The sequence below is a fragment of the Trachemys scripta genome, chromosome 7, assembly GCF_013100865.1.
Source record: "Trachemys scripta elegans isolate TJP31775 chromosome 7, CAS_Tse_1.0, whole genome shotgun sequence".
NCBI lineage: Eukaryota > Metazoa > Chordata > Testudines > Emydidae > Trachemys > Trachemys scripta.
In genome coordinates, this window is record NC_048304.1 from 63,135,940 (window position 1) to 63,154,243 (window position 18,304).

At 43.5% G+C, this 18,304-nt stretch overlaps 1 protein-coding gene across 1 annotated transcript in view; it reads right to left on the reverse strand.

The window, feature by feature from the left end:
* Window positions 1-11,900, reverse strand: part of LOC117880396 (dual specificity protein phosphatase 13-like) — a 31,636-nt gene extending 19,736 nt beyond the window's left edge. The window contains exons 1-2 of the mRNA XM_034776545.1: window positions 11,786-11,900; window positions 759-852 (exon numbers count right to left, since the gene is read on the reverse strand). The gene's annotated coding sequence lies outside the window, so the exon portion shown is untranslated. The remainder of the gene's footprint in view (window positions 1-758; window positions 853-11,785) is intronic.
* Window positions 11,901-18,304: the final 6,404 nt, after the last annotated feature.

An 18,304-nucleotide genomic window follows, 5' to 3' on the forward strand; every position in this document is an offset into this window, starting at 1 on the left:
TAACTTGAAGGCAGATTTTCAATCTGCAATTAACAGAAGAAAAAAATCATTATACCTTAGCAACTGGTACCTATGTGCTATTTAATATGCTGTCATTGGCACGTTACCTAGCCTTTCCACAAGCCCTTGGTATCCCCTCTGAATCTGCTGTTGGCAACTCAGCATGTGTCCAGTCCAGAGTGGGTTATTTTCCTCCTATAGTTCTTTTCCTAGTCCTTTTCCTAGTCACTTATGTCCAATGAATAAACCCTACAGCTTCTCTGTATACTGCTGGATTAAGTTGTTGATTCTCCCTGATTTAAAATAGCTGTGGTTTTAAGTCTTGCTACCAGCAGTCAGAACTGTGCTACACGCTGTAATTAGGAAAGCACAACAGCACCGTCCAACTAATAGTTTATTTACTGTATGAACTTCATTCTGATCTTATAATAGCCACGGTAATGGAGCAAGGAGGCTGTGAATCACGAGATGCTCAAGAAGGAGGACTCCCTTAAGACAAAGTACTCCTCAGGCTGGAAGAATTAGATCTAAAGCAAGAGAAATAAAGTGACCTTGACATTGCTAACAGTCCCCCAAGTGCTGTCACAGTGTTCAGATTTCATCAGTGTCAAAAACTGCCAATAGGTATAAGGTACATCAATCCTGATACAAACGTCGACGGGGAGAAAAGATTGAAAGGAAAAAGGTCTTGCAAGCAGAAGGAAAGACAAATAAGCATGTTAATATCCTGCCATTCAAAAAGGTTCTAAAGCACTTACCCTTCTCCAGGCAGTGCGGATGTGTGTGATTGTGGATTAAAAGGTCTTTTACTTCTACTTGATTTATTCCTTGACCAATTTCATCTGGCTGATGCTGTCAATAAAAAGATGACAACGCTGTCAAGCTTGCAGGATTTCAGAATATCTGACGGCACGGGTAAAGGCATTTGATATTCCTCAGCAGTACAGTGAATGGTGTTCTCTACTGCTTACTTTTAAAGGAGCTGGGAGAAACAGCTCAAAGTGCCTTCCCTCCTTGCAGCTTGCAAGATGAGCATGGGAAAGACACTCTTCATCAAGTGTGGATGGGTTTAACTCTCTGGGCTGGAATTTCAAATGAAAAGACTCCAAAAACCTCTAGGCTGAGGAATATCCTGGCAGTCAATTTGTTGGGACAAATAATGTGTCCTTCAGGGAACACTGTCAACTTGGATTTTACTTGGATATTTTTGAAATTGAGTAATTAAAAAGCAATCAGGTTTCTGATAGCACATACTTTAAATAGAATTACAGATTTTAAAAAAAAATCCTTCAAAATGTGTTTTAATAAGGGTGTTTCTGTTCTCTTGGCGATGTTTATAATGGAGGAAGCATTGTATACTAGTTAGGGCACTGAATTAGAAATCAAGAGACTTGATTTCTATACCCTCCTCTGCCACTGACCTGCAGTGTGACCTTGGGCAAAACACTCTACCTCTCTGTGCTTCTGTCATGTCTATTTAGTTGCAAGCTCTCTGTCTCTCACTGTGTGTTTGTTTAGCAGCATAGCACCCAGTTCAGGGGGGTCCTGATTTTAGGGCAGCTAGGTGCTATCAGAATATAAAGAATGAGAATAATTTTTCCAGCAAAGGAGAGTTAGCAACACCCCCAAACATGCATTGGTCCCCCCAATTCTGCTTCCTGTCTTTGCAGTTGCCTGCCTGCTGCCTTTTCAAGTTGCTTTCAGGTTTTTTGCTTTTCCTGGTAAACCCCCACCCTGCCCCCACTTGTGTATGTGAGTTCTGCCCAGAGCAGTCCATGCAAATGACAAGCAACAGAACCTGACTATAACAGAAGGGGCTTCCGAATGCATCAAGTACACAGGGAGAAAAGATATTTGTTCCCCCAACTCTGCATCACTAATTTCTCCTCCATCACTCAGCAGAGGAGCAAAACTATTCTTCAGATTATTTTTAAATTTGCATTCTGCAATGATTCTGACACACTGAATACCACTTTCAAAGTGCTAAGTGCCGTCATCTCCTATAGACACCAATGGAACTGAGAGCACCCTGCATCTCTCAGAATTGGGCACTTACATTACAGACATTATATATTATTCACTATCTACTAATTGCATCTGTTGTCTATAACACATGAATATGGATTGATTCTTTCATATAATAGGCTGAACCCTAACTCCTCTGAACTTCGGGGGAGTTCAGATTTTGATTTGGAAACCCACTGGCAGGAATTCAACGTCCAAAGTTTTGGTTCAGTCCACTGTAAAGCTATGTACTCAAGGCCAAATTTTAAAGGCATTTAATCATCTAACTCCCATTGGTGCCTAACTCCCTTTAAAATATCTGGCTTAGTTCTGCAACACACTCCGTGCTGGAAGGCTGAAGGTTCAGGGTACAAATGGTGATGCTTATAATATGACGGGAAGTTGTTGTACATAATAGACTTTGAGAAGAAGGGGTGGTCAAATGGTTAGTGATCTAGCCTGTGATTGGGAAACCTGGTATCAATTCCTTGGTTGGCTGCAGCCTTTGTGTGACCTTGGCCAAGACACTTTCTCTGACTCTATTCCCCATCTGCAAAATGGGGGTTCTACTTCACATAGGTGTTCCGAGGATAAATACATTAAAGTTTGCAAGGTGGTCAGATACAACGGTAATGATGGGCCACCTGAGTACCATAGACAGAGGATGTTTGAGCTGATCTCAGTTTCTTACACTGCAAAATCTAGTGTTTTGCCAGTGCTAGTACTTTTGTCATCTAATACATGTAACTTCAAATAGCTCTTTTACCGAAACTCCTTTTTACTTTCTTCTGCGTGCTGGAGTTTCTCTTAGATTTTCCAGGACAACTTGTTACTTGTTCTGTATTTAGTGTATTGTGAAGCTCACTTGACCATTTCCTACTATGTATTTGTACAGCGCCTAGCACAGTGAGGCTCTGCTCCTGACTGAGCCCTTTGAGTAATATTGTAATGAAAATAATAAATAGACTTGGTCAAACGAGAAGCCTATTTTCATGGGGGCGAAATGTGAAATTTTGAAGCTGTCATCATTTCGGAGTATTTGAAACTGCTCCATTTTTCATCTTTTAAAAATTTTGCCTGAACTTTGTTTTTGATTTTACTCCCAACATTTATATCAAAAATGATATTGAAAACTTTATTGAAATTGTCCTTGAAATGTTTTATTTACCGAAACCTGGTTTTCAATAAATAAAAAATGTCAACCACCATTTCAGTAATGTTTTCAATAACGCTTTTAATAAAATTGGGGAAAATATTTGGAAAAAGAAAACGATTTTTTTGCCAAAAATAAACATTTTTAGCAATGTCAATTTATTGTGAAATATTTCACTTTTGAAAAAAGATGATTTTTCAATGAAAGTCTTTGTTCAAATAATTTCCCTAGCTCTAATAAATAATAATAGCCGCATAGTAATGCATTATATGTCTTTCAGACAGCTGATCATGAGTGTGGTTCTGTTTTGCCAATTTCTTACTACTCACATCTTAGAGCATCTAAGCAACAGTACAAAATTGTGAATTCAAGAGTGAGGGTTGGTATATTATCTATAACAGTATGTATTTGAAATATAGGTTTGTTGTGCTTTTTGATCTAAGCCAGCACTACAAGTCGTTTTATGGTTATAAAGGGAGTTCCTAAACAGAGAAGTAGCTTCTATATGTTCATAGTGCAAGATCCCCAGTATGATTCATAGCTCTGCATAAAGACAAGAATTATAACTACAAGTATCAAAGATGTTTTTTGCTGATGAGCTGTGTGTTCTTGAAAGCAGAAAACCTGAAATGTTAGCAAGAGGAGCTTTTATTAAAAGGTGTTTATGTTGCATTGGAATGCAACCCATGTGTATTATATGGAAAATTTAGATTGCCAACATTTCACCTGGAGCTCTTTTGCGGTTAAAAACGTTTAAGAAATGCAAGGCCTGTAAAACAGAGGACGTTTTGCATCATTCTGAATAGTGGACAGTTGGCTGAAACACTGTAATACTTCATTCGGCCAGGGGATGGCAGGAAGAAATTATTTTGAAAGATTTATAAAGGAGTGATAGAGTAAGATCATGACTGGATTTTTAAAAGAAATGCATTATTGACACACAAGACACAACATTGACTAGGTGGGAGAAACACATGGGATTAATTCTGATAAACTATGTAGTCACAAACTGAATATGGTAAGTAATAATCTACCCTGCATTTTCTGTTTTAGAAAAGTTCTGCAATGGCACCTACTTCTCTTAGACGAAGCAATGACCTGGTGCAATTCAGCCTGGTTCTTGCTTTAGTGGCAAAAATCCTTGGTGAATGAAATCCATTGTACCAGAGCAGACTGTTGAGTAGTCCAGGATATAATGTAATTAGCCAAAGTAAAAAGGAATATGATTTTTTTCCTGTTTTTATTAATCCATTCCTCCAATGTATTCCCAACAAAGATATTTGTGTCTGATGACCAAGAAAGTTGCAATATTTCCCCTCTTGTTTTACAGACTGATTTCCAGAAAGATGAGATTTGTTTCTGGCAACTTTATTAAGTTGCATAAAATTGGAAATCGGTTGCTGAAATCTGTCTAATACATCTGTCATCTGGGCACTGAATACCTTATTAAGATTTGCATGAAATTTGTCTAGAATGGAAACTGCTCTTGGTTACTTCCAGGTGTCTGCTTTCACTTTGATAGTTGAAAGTTTATCCGTCAGCTTCTGCTACTGGGAGAAGGAAGACTTCTGCTCTAAAATCAGAGTAATCAATAGCTTCAGAATCCTTCTGTGATTGCGGTTGTTTTTGGGTCATAAGCAGAAAGACAGTCTATAAGATGTTTAGCAATCACAATGTAAGCCATTTGGAAGAAAGTTTAAGTGAAGGTGCTTTCATTCCCAGAGAAAGAGAGCAAAATAAGGGTGGTTATTGGAGATGACCCAACCAGGACTTTGTGTCTAAATCCGTTTGAATAGTCTGGATTCAAATCCTCCAATCAGAACTCACATTTCTGATTTTATTTCCAAGACAGATCTAAAACCAAAAAGGTGTCCATTTTCTGATTCTGCCTTTGAGGTGGTAGGGTGCATACACCTTGGAGCACCACCTAATGTGATGTCACCAGTATCTTTGGCTCCAGCATCTCCTGCAGGCCGTCCGTCTATCTCAGGTTCCAGGTCTTCTGTGTCTCAGCCCTCTGCCCAAATCATGTGAAGTTCACACCCCTTCCGGGGTAACTAAAAGTCCAACTCAAAGTCCAATATCAATATCCAAAATAGTAGTCTTTCTGCCATTTTGGGGCTCCACTTTCTTGGCCCTTTGTAGCCCCTACAGAGCTTCTCTCGTCTTGCTTCTTCTCCAGTGGGATTCCCTTACTGCTTCTCTTCCTCAGGGATTCTGATAGCTTTCCTTAAGGGTCTCTCTGCTGTTGAGCTTCTTTTACAACTAAATAGTCTTTCTGCTTCTCCTGGGCTTCCTTGTAGGTCCTACCTCAGGGCTCCCCCCCAGAAGCGTACAATACTCACTGTGGGTCTCTCAGCCTGACTTACTCAGGTTCTTCCCACAGGGGAACTCCCCTTGTTCTTTCCTCCAGGGCTTGGCTACACTTACGAATTACAGCGCAGTAAAGGAGCCCCGGGCTCCCTAGCTCACTCCCCGTCCACATTGGCAAGGCACATAGAGCGCTCTGTCTCCGCGGCTACAGCGCTGCCAGTACTCCACCTCGGCGAGAGGAATAATGTTTGCTGCGCCTTGGCTGCAACGCATGGGCATCAGTGTGAACGAAGCGTTGGGTTACTGCGCTCTGATTGGCCTCCGGAAACGTCCCATAATCCCCTTAAGTCAAGTGGCCACTCTTGTCATTGTTTTGAACTCCTGTAGGAATGCGGAAATGTCCTTTCAAAGCTCCGTTTCTGACAGCCGGCTTGCAAGCCATTAGTGTGGAATGCTGTGTGTGAGAGAGAGAGACGCGGGGGGGGGAGCGGGTCTGCTGCTGTCTGAACTTACAAGACAGCATGCTGATATGCTCTCCCTCAGCCCCCCCAAACCCCCCCCCTAAACCCCCCCCCTTCCCTCCCCCACATACACACAACACACTCCCTGTCACACTCCACCCCACCCATTTGAAAAACACGTTGCAGTCACTTGCATGCTGGGATAGCTGCCCATAATGCACCGTTCCCAATGCTGCTGCAAGTGCCGCAAATGTGGCCACTCTAGTGCGCAAGCAGCTGTCAGTGTGGACAGACTGCAGCGCTTTCCCTACTGTGCTCTCCGAAGGCGAGTTTAACTCACAGTGCTCTACATCTGCAAGTGTAGCCATGCCCAGGATCTTCCCCCATCTACTGAGTTCCCAGCTCTATTTAAGTCCTAGCTCTGCCTCGTATGCCAGAAGGCAATTAATCAGTCGCCCCCCAGGTGTGCAGCCTGACTCATTGGGGTCAGTTTCTAATTAAGCCCCATTACACCCAGTGAGGTGGGGTGTCACTAATTAGCTATTATGTTGCTAGCTCATCAGAAAGGCCGAGTGATAGCTGCTAATGGGCAAGGCTGAGGCCTGTTTGCCTCAGAGAGTTGACAGGCTGAAATCAGTTTCAAAGGGACACTGTGGATGCAAGAATAAATAGCTGCATTTCCTCCTGTCGGAAATAGGGCAGTGACAGGAAAACATTGTTCTGTGTGGTGTTGGTACCAGGATCAGTGTTTCTTTTGTCCATGTAGCCCCATGTCCAGATGCCACCACGGGAATCCTATTTACCATGGTCTGGAAACCTAGACAGAGAGTTTAGGTGTAAACTTTTGGTGCACAAGTAGTCAGTCTGACCTATCACATGATGCCATGAATGCAGGAGGCAGCAAGACTAAGTGTAAAATATAGGGGTCTTCCTCAGCTTGCATGTCTGTCTATGTAAGGCAGGTGGTAATAAGTGCTAGAGATTCACCACCTCCACCATTAGGTGTCACTGTGCGACCACACAAGGAAAAAGAGAAGTGAACAGGTTCTGCAGGAAGCACTTATAGGCCCTGATTCAGCCAAGGAATCGAACTTGTGCTTAACTCCAAGTACATGAAAGGTCTCATGGAAGTCAGGGGAATACTTACAAGCTTCAAGTTGAGCATGTGCTTATATCAAGCTTTTGGTTGAGTTGCTGCCCTAATTGCTACAGTTTTGCAGGTGACCCCACATATAGTTAGCTTGTCACTAGGGGTTTGAAAAGGATTTGGGGTTTGGATTTTTTTTTCTTCTAGTCAGAGTCGGGAATGTGTGAATTAAAATCTATAGCTGTCCTCAGCGCTGAATTTTTAAAAATTACTATGAGCCAGTAAAGGGCACATAAAGAAAGAGCCAGAGATGGGCCTACACCCAAATCCCACCCTCTATACGCCCTGAACTCTGACAGAGTTCAGCTCTAGTTCCAAGCTTTTCAGCTGGCCCCTCTAAAACCAGCTGAACCGACCCTTAGATTGAAATGTGCCTGAACATTGGGGAATTTCATACCAGGATTGGAACTTCCAACCTCTGTCCCATCTCTAGTAACTAAAGGTCTGTAGAGCTCTTGTGAATAGGTAGTTCCAGAATAGCTGCCATTGAAGTGTATAACTCACGCACTCAACTACCAGTGTACACTTTTCAGGCTTGCAGCAAATTAATTACTCTGGGTCTTTTCGTGATTCATTTCAGAGTGGTAGCAAGAAGGTGAAGGACAACCTCACACCAGAATCAAACAGGGAGAAGCAAGAAGAAAAGAGCGTTTCTGCGTGCCATTGTGCTTTCTTTCTGTTGAATGAATCTACCACCTGCCCCGCCCAAGGTCCGATAGCATTTTATAAGCTTGTGTCATATTTTGCTAATGACTCATCAAGCAGGAGTACACACTATATCTGACACCCTTTGTGTTCAGCAGCAGGAGCTAAGTTTGTCTTGTGGGGATGGGTCTAATCTTGTATGGTTATTGCCCTTACTACTGTAGTCCACATTTTACAGCTTCCCTGTTCAGTCTCAGCCTCCCATTAAGGGAGCATATTGGTTCACTTTTGTGGATTCAGAATTAACCTGCTCATCCTTCATGCACAGCTCTGCACAATTAGAATTGGATCCAGCAGAGTACTTAAGCACATGCTTAACTTTAATTATATGATTAGTCCCATTGGCTTTAATGGTAATGCTCACATGCTAAAACTTAAGTACATACCTAAGTGCATTTCTGGATCAGAGATTGAGCTGGGTATATATTCTCCCTGTTCCCTTCCTCTGACACCCTTGCAAGTGACCAGTGCCAGTGGACTGAATAGAAAGACCAGTGGCTCCAATCCAGAAGGGCAAATCCACTCCAAAAGCAGGGAGTTCAGTGCTGGTTCTACTTAGTTACGTTCTTTGGTCTCTCTTTGGCGGCAGCAGCAGCACCAAAATACTGCAGGATCGTTAGCCCACAATAAAGCCTGTGCTACCACGTCTACACTGCTGTTGTGATCATGCGTGTGATGTAGAATAAAGTCTACCCATGCTATAATCACACCTTCATTTGCAGTGTAGACATATTCTGTGTTACATATTCTGGATTGTTATCTGGGGGCAGCTTATCTACTAACTATAGATAGGCAGATACAGAGCACTCCTGGTGATCAAACCATTGGCACCATTTGGCAGAGGAGTAGAGTTTGCCTCCTCTGGAAAAAAAAAATCAAGGGTTTGTCTATATGAAAATTTGGTGCATAGCAAGCTGGGGCAAAAGTCTACTTCAGACTAGCCTGCTGTGCACTAAGTGTTCACATGGACCCTGCTGCCGCTTTAAAACAGGAGTAGATTAAAGCACATTAGGGAACTTCTAGTGCACACCAGCAGGGTCAACATGGACCCTTACTTCACAACAATCTGAGGTGTAAATCTACCCCGCACTAGCCAGCTGTGCACTGTGTTCATCTAGACAAGCTCCAAAATGTAAGTGGCTGAGCAGAAGGATGGGTATATAGAGAGTTATAGTCAAGGTATTAATCTGTATTTCATTTCTAGATGCTATGGTGATTGGTGCCCTAAGCAAGATAAATGTATCTAAGGGTGCAGGGGGAGAAATGGAAAGTGTTTCTGAGCTCCAACATGGACATGAAAGACCACTCCATCCCCCAACCACTCATCACATTTGTAGCTGTGAGTTTCAGGACAGGCTACATGTTCACATCATCATCATCATCATCACCATCATCATGTTCCTATTACACCTCTGGCTTTTAGGGGAGTGACGAAGCTCCTCCACTCCTGTCAGTTTCTGGCAAGTCTTTCAATGGTTCCCCAGCTGTGCCCCAGGTTTTTCAGCTCGGCTTCCACAGCTCTTTGCCATGTTGTTTTCGGGCGGCCTTGTTTTCACTTGCCTTCAAGTATCCATCTTATTGCTACTCTGGTGATGGAATCAGTTTCCATCTGAAGCACATGACCGACCCATCTCCAACGCCTCCTGGCAATGATGATGCTCAGATCCTCTTGGCTGCACTGTGTCAATAGATTTTGGTTTGAGATTGTTCTGGGCCTAAAGATACGGAGGATTTTTCTGAGGCAGGTTGTATGGAATGAAGACTGTTTGGACATGTCATACTTTCTCATTCCCCAGCATTCTGCACTATAATGTAATATTGAAAGTATGCAGCTACTATAAATCTTGAGTTTGGTTTTGGTGTTGTATTTTGATGATTTTCAGACTGTATTTATGCTCCTGAAGGTGTTCCTGACTTCATTGATTTTGTTCCAGATGTCCTGGCTTGTTCCACCATCCGGGCTGATGGTGCTGCCAAGTATGTGAATGTTTCTACATTGATGAGAACATAATCCTCTATCCGTACTGGTGATGGTGAGGCAATATTAAAGGTCATGATATCTGTCTTATTGCGGTTGATTTTCAATCCGATTTGCTGGCTGAATGCGTTGAGTCGAGTTGTTTTTTCTTGTATTTGGTGTTGGGTATGTGATAGGAGAATGACATCATCTGCGAAGTCCAGGTCTTCAAGGGCTGAGAAGAGTGTCCATTTAATGCCTCTTGGCATGTCTTCTGTTGTACGCTGCATTACCCAGTCGATGGCAATGTTGAAGAGGATTGCACACAACACACCCCGACGTACTCCTGTTTTGACTTCAAAACTGAGCTCACTGTGATCAACACTGCATGTAAAATTGAAATAGAAGCTTTTGATAATGTTGATTATACGGAAAGGAATTCCATATGCCCGCAGAATGCGCCATAGGCTGGACCTGTGAATGCTATCAAAAGCTTCTCAAAGTCTATGAAATTTATGTAGTGTTCCTGTTGCCATTCTAAGCACTGTTCTATTATGTTTCGTAGAGTGAAGATCTGGTCTGTGCATCCACACCCTTTCTGAAAACCAGCTTGCTCTTTTCTGAGAACGCTATCAACTGCCTCTGATATATGCCGGACTATGATCTTACACAATACTTTGCTTGGCACAGATAAAAGTGTGGTACCACACCAGTTATTACAATCACTGAGAGTTCCTTTCTTTGGTATCTTCACTATAACATGTTCCCAGTTAGACTATAATCGCATAAAGACCATGCTTCCTAACTTTAAGTATAGCAGGCCATAATTTAACACCTTTTTTTTTTTAGCAACCAGACAACTCATTTTCTACCTTTCTCATTTTCTTGTACCTCTTTGATATCACTATATATAAATATTATATAGTAGTATAGAGAAGGTAGATGCAAAACTTTTATTCACTCATTTTCATATTAGGAACAAGGGGACAGTCAATTAAAAAGAAAGATATCAATTTTAAAATTGATCAAAGGAATAGTTTTTCCAAACGGGAAGATTTTCAAAGGCACAAATGGGAATCTATGGAGATTTGGCACCTAACTACTATTCATGCTTTTGAACCCCATCCCACACCCACCCACACTGCTTAACTAGCCTGGGGAATTGATTGCTACCAGATATTATTTGTATTATCATAATCATAGGAGCCTGCACCCTGGACAATGACCCCAATCTACTAGGTGCTGTACAAATACAGATCAGAAAGACAGGCCCTGCTCTGAAGAGCTTACAATCTAAATATAAGACAACAGATGGATACAGACAGATCCATAAGGGAATACAAAGACGCACTGAGACAATATTGGTCCACATGGTGCGGTGGTCTGAGCACATTAACAGCCTAACCAGTGTCAGGTTTTTGTGTAGCCTGGCAAAGGAGAGGTTTATGGTAGGATTTGAAGGAGAATAATGACATGGCTTTGCGGATCACTGAAGCCAAGCGTTTGACAAGCTTCCAGGAAGGATGGATAACAAGAGTACTCAGAGTTGTTTTTCTAAGGATTAAAGAAGCAAGAATTTTTGAAAGAATATGTTTCAGGGCATAAGTAAATCTCTCTTGTAACTATACAAGTCCAGCTGGTGAAAACAATCTCAGACACAATGAAATGAGTTACGTGTGAAGTGCTGAGATCTCAAATGTGAAATTATGCAGAAGGGAAAGAGGCTGCAGTAGATAAAAACAGCCCATTGTGTTATCAGGGGTGCACTTTGCATTTGATGAATGCTAAAAGAACCTTTAGCCTTGGAAATAAAGAAGATAATTTCTCTCCAGGTAATGGCTGCTCATGCAAGTCATAAAACAACCGCACCGGAGTCCTAATTTTATAGTGCTTTTTAAATGATTTTGAAATGGTCCAGCTGCTTTGTGCCACAGTGACACAAGGCAGAGATATTCACACTGCCGATAACAAGCATGCATACGCCTGCCCAAGCTGCTCCCAGCAGGCAGTCTGCAGTAGCTGTAATACATATGGAAAACTGGTACCTGCCAAAGTTGATGGATTACAATAATCTCTTGGTTAGACCAGTCCTGTGAAGTTGCTTTTCCACCAGACACCTGGATATTGCGTCTTATTTGGGGCCGATCTGTGAGCCACGGGTCATGCATTGCTTGCAATTCTTGTTCTATTTTAATTTGTGACAGGTTGCCAACTATGTGTGTCTCTGAGGCCACGCTGTCCTTGAATAACGGAGCAGTTTGGATACACTGGGCCTGATTCATCCCTGATTCATCAACCAACTCCATTGGTTTTGTTGGGTTGACAGCAGGAATGAATTTGACCCATGAGTTTAAATTCATACTTTAGCCAGTTTCCATCTGTATAGAGGTACACACAATGCAGATGGGTGCTGCTAGATACAGCTCTGCTAAGGTACTACAATCCTGACCTATAACTCCTTCCTGCTATTCCAACATTGGTCTTCCAGGATTTCAGTTTAAGTCAGCAGAGGTAGAAGAACAGCTTGGTAGCCCACTTGCCCCACCTAGCCATGATGGCCTAGATTTTTATAGGTGTCTAGGTGTTGCCATGCTTGGTGTCACTTGGGAGTCTAAATTCCCTCAACAGTCAATGGGAGATAGATGCCTTGTGCCTAAATCCCTTTTGAAAATTAGATGTAGGCTCCTATGTCAGTTAGATGTCGCACCGCTGAGCCAAGCAACACATAAATACCTTTACAAATCTGGGCCGGCGACTACATTTTTCCCATGCCAGTTCCAAGATGGGAACTGTGGGGTCAGGGGGTGGGGAGGGAGAATGGGGAATGTAGACGATCCTATGAATTTGGGGCATCATTTGTATTTTCTTTATCATTGCAGTTCTCTGTCTCTGTGCAAGGGGCTGACAAGGGAAATGAGAGATGCCTTTCTGCTGGGTAAGTAGCGGAGCTGGGTGGAGTGCCAGTCTTGCTTTGTGTGGTGTTTGTTTCCTTTAAAAAAATGCAAATTAATCTTCTCAGACCTCAGATTTTCTTGCACTGCTGGGTCCCATGCTACTTGTGTCAATATACTCAAGAGAGAATTTGGGGCTGAAATGGTGAACCTCTGGGATAAAAAGAAGAAGAATGTATGGCAATTCTAAGTAGGATGGTCAGTAGCTATACATCTGTAAAGTGTTGGATGGGATTTTCAAAAGGGCCAATGCCTAATTCCTATTGAACGTCACGGGAGCTGGACAACTAACTCTGCTTTAATCTGCCAGCCATGATCTGTAGGGACATCGTATTTTGTGATTGTTACACTTGGTTTTTACTCGTTCTGCGGTCCCCAATTCAGCTTTCGTTCTCAGGCCCCTATGCAGCAGAGCAGTTCAGCACGATCTGTCCAAGCACTGGAGCAGGTACCTAACTTGGTGGAGCAGGTGCCCATTTCTCACTGAAGTCAATGTTTAAGTGCTGGGCTGACAGGGACAACTGACCTGGGGCCTCAGACCTTAACTTGCAGGCGTAGCTCATGCATGTTGAGAAGTGAGGATGGGCAAGTGGTTGGAGAAAGACCCAAACCAGACCGAAACCAGCTCAGTTTAACTGAGCTGAGTCAGAATATATTTTAAGGTTTGGTTTTGTTCAGGAAACCAATTACATTTCTCCCTGTTTATCTAATACAAGCTACTTTTTGTTCTGAATTTAGTTCAGACGAATGATGCAAAATTGGCAGTTCTGGAGACTGAAGTTCTTTGTTTCCCTGCAGAACAACTACAGCATGGGCAATGGCAGTGCATTCTTCCTCATGTCGCCCGGCTGATGCTTCTCAGTTATTTTCTTCTGGGGTGAGAGGGGAGTTCAGTCTCCACAGATTGTGGGGTCTTTGGCCTCTCAGTTGGGAACACCAATAAGAGTGAAAATTTAAGCTCTAGCACTGGTGGTGGTTTCAGTAATATGGAATTTGCCCAGTAAGAACTGGAGCCTACCATCTTATTTTCCATAGGCTATCACACAGCCATTGGTTGCTAACAGTCTCTGGTTACTACCACCTTGGCTCACCATTGATCACTACTACCTTGAAATAGCACCAGTGAGGACAATGGCTCTGTATCCCACCCCTAATTAAATGTTTAAAAATGCCCTTTACCCCCCACCCTCCTCTCCTTCCATCCTTATAGATAGATATTTGGCTCTTCTTCAAAAGGCAACTGGCCCTTCATCCTCACCTGGTCCTTTCCTCTGTCTCCCCCACCAACTCACCTGCTTTTCCCATCCACAGTTCCTCCCCACAGCTGCACTCTGCCTCTGCTGCTGTTGGAGTGGCATCATGCTCTCTAAACTAGGTGCCATTTCTTCAGAACGCCTGGTTATGGTGTTTTGGGGATCACCCAAACCAGTAAGGTTCTGTCACTGCCTGCCCTCTCATCTTGGGTGCCTTCGTGCTATGCTGCTGTGTCTTAGAGCCCTGACACCACTAGCCAGACCACGAGTCTAAAGGTCTCACCCTGGCTTCCACCAGCCTGGTTACTCTTTGCAGGGTGACCCCAACAGCTTTTCTGGCCCCGAGTCTCATCTACCCCAAGTTAACTATCAGACACTCCGACTTTTTCCCTTTGGTTCATTACCCCTAAAGGCATGAAACGAGCCCCAGAGTGATCAGTTCCCTTTGGCCCACACAGTCTGCACACCAGAGGCCTGCTTGAGGTAAAAACAAAGAAAAGGTTTATTTAAGAGAAATATCACAGATTCAAAGCTGAAGTCTGAAAGAAAAGCAAACACATACAAGTTACCCAGAAAATAAACATAAATACACAACTTCAGGCTTTATGCCTCTACATTAGACAAATCCCCCTTTCCAATATGCTACCTATTGCCTCTGAAGAGTTTCCTGGCATGCCACTGGTCTTAGAGGGAATTTCATGGATAGCTTCCTGCATCTCAGTTTCTGGATAAAAATTTCAGATAAAGTTTAAGGGCTTCCACCCCCTCCCCCACCCTTCCTGTCTTTTTTCCCTTCCTCTCCTGGCATAGTGACTCATGGTTATTTAGGGTGGGGAAATTCTAGCCAGGATGTCTCCGTGTTTTCCTATTAACCCTAATGGCCTACCATTTGTCTGCTCCTGGATTGTACAATGCTAGGTGCTTGGAGCTAGTCTTGTCTGGTTGGGGAGGCAGACCATCCCTGCCTGCCTGCCCACTCCCTGTTGTGAGGTGGAGATGAATGTTGCACCACAGATTATGATCACCATTTCATATCTAACAAATACTTAAATTCATAATCACAGTCCATATGGCTCATAATGACCAAGTTCTGAATGTTACAAGCTTTGGTAAAAGACCTTACTTGAAATATTTTTATACACAATTACACTGTGTGATTCAATTGTTTGCTCTTTTGGGTTCTGCTCTCCCCTTAGGGTGTCGGGACTCTGACTGTCACAATGATGTATTTTTGTGGTGCCTCTTAGCCAAGGCAGTTCCACAAAATATGGGATCACAAGGCAAAAATGGTCAAGGAAGTTGAGATGCGGCGGTAAAAGGGCTGGGATCAATGGAAGGTCTGAGGATTATAATTTGTTTATATAGAACCATCGGTGTGTCTGGTGCTTTATAGGTGAAAACAAAAAGAAGAAATCTCTGTCTTAAGGGGCTTATGTCTTATGAGATAGAACAGCAGGACAGCTGACAGCAGGGCTGGCTCTGGCTTTTTGGCCGCCCCAAGCAAAAACAAACAAACAAAAAAAACGGGGCGGCCAGAACGGCAAAGCAAAAAAAACCAAAAAAAACTTGCGGCGCGGCCGGAGCGCGGGTGCAGGGGGACCGGCGGGAGGGCGGGGGGCGGGAGGGAGTGGGCGGGAGAGAGAGAGAGAAGGGGGCGGCCAGGGCTACAGCAGGGGCGCTGCCACGTGGCCCCTCCCGCTGCGCCGCCTCCTGCCGCGAGGGCTCCGCTCCGGTCGGTGGGGAGGGAAGGAAGAGTACTGCCCTGCAGGGCGCTCTGGTTCTCCGCACCGCCGCCCCCTACAGGGCAGCCGGAGCGGAACAAGAACAACAACAACAAAAAAACAAAAAAAATAAAACGGCTGTGCTGCCCTAGGATTGGGCAGAATGCCACCTCGAACAGTCTGCCGCCCCAAGCACCAGCTTGCTCAGCTGGTGCCTGGAGCCAGCCCTGGCTGACAGTGACAAGGAGGGTTTGGGGAGCAAAAGGGTTGGGGCCAGGGAGAACACTCCTTGGAAGATATAGACTCCCACAGGCAGCAACCAATGCTTGCTTTTTTGGTGTTTGTTTTTTAACATAATGACATGAATAGCTATTTTTATTATAGAGGGGAGGCTACCGACTGGGAAGGACAGCTGCATGGAGTGGGATTGGCTGGGGAGCAATTGGCATCTGGGCAGTAGTGTCATCATTGCTGGTGAATCTGTAGTTGGTTTGCATGGCTGTCACGGCTTGCAGTGGATGGGAAATATAACCCATCTGAAAGCCTAGATGTGTAACTGACTCATCAATTCACTTCAGTTTTATGTGAATTAAAGCAGGAGTTTGAAAACTGATTACGGGGCAGAGAGGAAAGCAGGTTTTGCTGTACGCAGCTGTCAGGTCATTCTTCAAAGAAGCATTGATAAATGTCAGGAACCAGTAACCCCCAGATCTCTGTTTTAAACATTGTTTTCTGCATCTGAGAAATTCTCCTGCAATACCCAGATGTATTTGCAGCAAGGTTGACACTGCCCTGATCCTCATCAAATGAGAATAGAGGCCCTTTCACCTGTTTTTTTTTTTTAAGAAACTTGATATTTGCTGAACGGAAAAAAACGAAAAAGTGAGTCACTCAGATAAAACGGTCAAAAGCAAAGCTTTCCAAAGCACAGTGTAACTGTATACACGTTCCAAATAAATGAAATTTCTGCATTAAAGTGACACTGTATATATTTTCCATAGCACGCCTAACAACTGTACTTAGTTGCTCTATGAGGGTATTAAAACACACACAATGCAGAATTACACAAGAATGTCAGGTTCTTTGAAAAACAAGAACACCCTTCGTAACCAAATATATCCAACAAACCAAGAATCAGACACAGGGCTAGAGTAGTTGCACAATGCAGACTGCAGCAATCTCAGGATTTGATGTACAATCAGAAGGTGTGAGCTCCAGGCTATATGTGGGCCAACCAGCCTCTTCCAGGGAGAAGTCCACAAGAGAAGAGAGTAAATTCCCTAAGGTTCCACTTGCAGAGTTTCCTGTCAATTGTGCCTAACAGGGTGTGGGGGAGTCATCCCAACCTCATAGATCCTAGTGATTCATGGGAAAGAGACTCCCTTCCACCTCTGAATCCTTGTGTGGTTTTCTGTGACATCACAGCACTGGTACTGGCAGAGTCTCCCTGCAGCTGCTGAGCAGCAGGCACAGAAAGGAGACAGAGAAAGTGAATACAATTTAATGCAGAAATCTGGGCAGGCTGCTGTGGATGGTGCCAAGGAGCATGTGGTCACTCCCCAGCTCCACCCCTAACACTCCATGAAGTCACAATGAAGGGGCTTCTATAAGGTGTTGGGGCAGTGCCAAAGCAGAAACACTGCCAGCAAAAGAACTACCCATGGAAATACCCCCAGGTGAGTTCATGGAGGGTTGTTCCAGGCCCACATTAACCAGGGATGAGTCAAGTTGTTTGACATTTCAAATCCACGAGAACCCTGTGAGTTTGCAAGTTTTGGTTCAAATGTGAAGGAGAGGCTGGAAAAGGAGTGGAAAATGGGAGCGAGGAAAAATATCCCTAGGGGAAAATGGAACAGACAATGGACAGAGTACTAAGAAAATACAGCACAAGGGTAAAAAAAAAAAAAAAAAAAAAGAGGGGAGGAGAGAGTCTCTGATTTGTAAAAGATGTAAGTACAGTGCACTTGTAGCTTGCAAGGCATCCACTCAGGCCAGCCTAGCATTTGATAGATTTTTCTCTCCTTAATATAGAGCATAAATGCTGTCATTTACGGAGAAATTCATTCCCCCCCCCTTTTTTTGAATTGACTGTTCCTTTGGGGGAGCAGGGGTGGGAAATGGAGGGGGGGGAATGGGGAAGCCATGGGTTTAAATTGTAAAAAAACCAAACATTCTCACACACATACACACATACACACACACACACAAAAGTGGCACATCCTCAAACTCCATGAGAGGAGAGCCACCCATCTCTAATATCAGCTAAAGCAAACTGCACCTGACCAAGAATTAGGGTTGTTGCAGGTTCTCTTCAGCCAGGATTACTGCGAAATATGGGATCAATCCCAGAAGAGCAGCAGATACAAATGGAGACTCAATAGGTGACAATTATCCCAAAGATCAGTATTATTCAGATCAAGGTTAGAGTTAAGCCAGTTTGAGGGAGAGAGGAGATAAGATGTGAAATTCAGAGCCAGATCCAAGTTCAGATTATGAGATCCCCCATCATAAAATTTTGGAGAGGGGTAGGCTTGGTACTAGAATTTTGGTTCAGATTCATTTAATCTTTTTACTCCCTTTAACACTGTGGGGCACTTCATATTTTGTAGTCACTATTGATCTTTTTTCTTCCCCCCATA